The following is a 1,807-nucleotide window of genomic DNA, read 5'->3' on the forward strand; positions in this document are numbered from 1 at the left end:
TTTGAAAAAAATCTGGTGAACCAATATCCTATTCATATTTTGTTGCAAAATTGAAAAATCTCATTTTATTTTAAAAATTCCAACTTCAAAATGTGAAGACATTTTGAAAAAATAGAACAACCAAAGTGAGCAAATAAATCACACAAAGTGATCATAAAGTTACGGTATAAAACATTCTATATTCCCAGGATACGTGAGATTAGAGATCTCAGAATCAAGGGAATGTTCAAACGAATCAAGTTCAGGTGCTCTAACTAAATAATCGATGCAATGTGAAAATAAGTCCAAAAAATTGAATGTAATCTCACACAGTGACTTACGGCAATTAAATACAAAAGCAATTTTCAACTTGCAATTAAATTATCACTTCAAATAGAACAAATAATTACTAAATTTCTAGCATAAACAACGGTTACTTCACACCATAACCTCAATCCTAATGTCGCCTCACATGATGACTTGCTAATGCTTAAATTTAAATGGGATAAGTCAATATACCAGAATGGACCAATCTGCAGTTCCTAAATAATGAAAGATGTGGATTTACTACTTTAGGGCCGTCATTATTCGCCTTAAACTTTTCAACAACTATAGCAACCAATCAAACACAATTGAATCCCAAACACGCAAAGGACTAAATTGTCTAGGTTTCACTGTATAACCTGAAATTAAAAACTAACAACACCAAAATATTAGAAATAATGTAAGGAACAAACTTCCCGAAGACAGTGTTTCCATAAATTGTCGTACACACCAGTACACCCTTGGAGTCTGCCATCAGAATCACTCACTCGTCGACCACCCTGATACGCCTCTACCTGCACATCACGTTGGTGATCTCCATTTCATTAAACTCCTTCTGATTTGGCCAAAATGACATGCCCTATCCCGTGTAACACTACTAGACCCAGAACGTGACATGCGCCGATGATATACCAACTAAAGGTCGGATCCACCATCAAGGCTACTACAACTACGATATGCAACTTTTTATAAATAATTTTTAACAAAATTTCGATATTATCTTCCCTATAAATAGGACTAACCAACCTGTAGTCCACTATACATGAAACCCAAATTATAACACAATATAATAACGATAAGCCGAAATCTCATCTTTTACCAAGAAAATAACATAAAATGTACATATGGAAGCAAAATACATAGTGACCCCAATAACTATTTACAAGTGATGGAAAATCACATCTAGACATGGAAATGCGTCCCAAAATACTGACTACATTTTCTATGAAGTGGGTCATACTAACAAATTCTGTCTTGTGGCTTTGACTCCAAAATCAAAGCTCAACTCCAAAAGATGTCCAGATACTCAACTGCTGCCTGATAAGAAAAACGTAGGAAAATATATGAGTTGATAGCTCAGTGAGTGGAGAATTTCGAAAATAAATATACTTTTTCCACTTTACATTTTTATTGAAACTCGAATTCATATAATTGAATAATTCACAAGATAACATCATGTAATTATAGCCAAAACGTAAGACATTTGTATAACGCCATTAAATATCCTCTTAAAATCAAGCTATAAACATCAACTGATAATCATACTATAATCTCATCATATCAAATATACTGAAAAATTCACCAAAAATGTACCATCTTACTGAAATATGTAATCCGTCTCTCGGGCTAAGAATTTTCGCCACGAGCCTTTGGCCCCCTCCTTGAGCTAAAGCGGATCTCAAGACCACTAGTAATCAATTTTAGAACACAGCCAAGGCTTTTCTGTGAACTATAAGTACACGGTCAAGGCCAATGTCTGGTCAAGATCACTCTGTGTAGGATA

The sequence above is a fragment of the Olea europaea genome, chromosome 10, assembly GCF_002742605.1.
Source record: "Olea europaea var. sylvestris chromosome 10, O_europaea_v1, whole genome shotgun sequence".
Lineage (NCBI taxonomy): Eukaryota > Viridiplantae > Streptophyta > Magnoliopsida > Lamiales > Oleaceae > Olea > Olea europaea.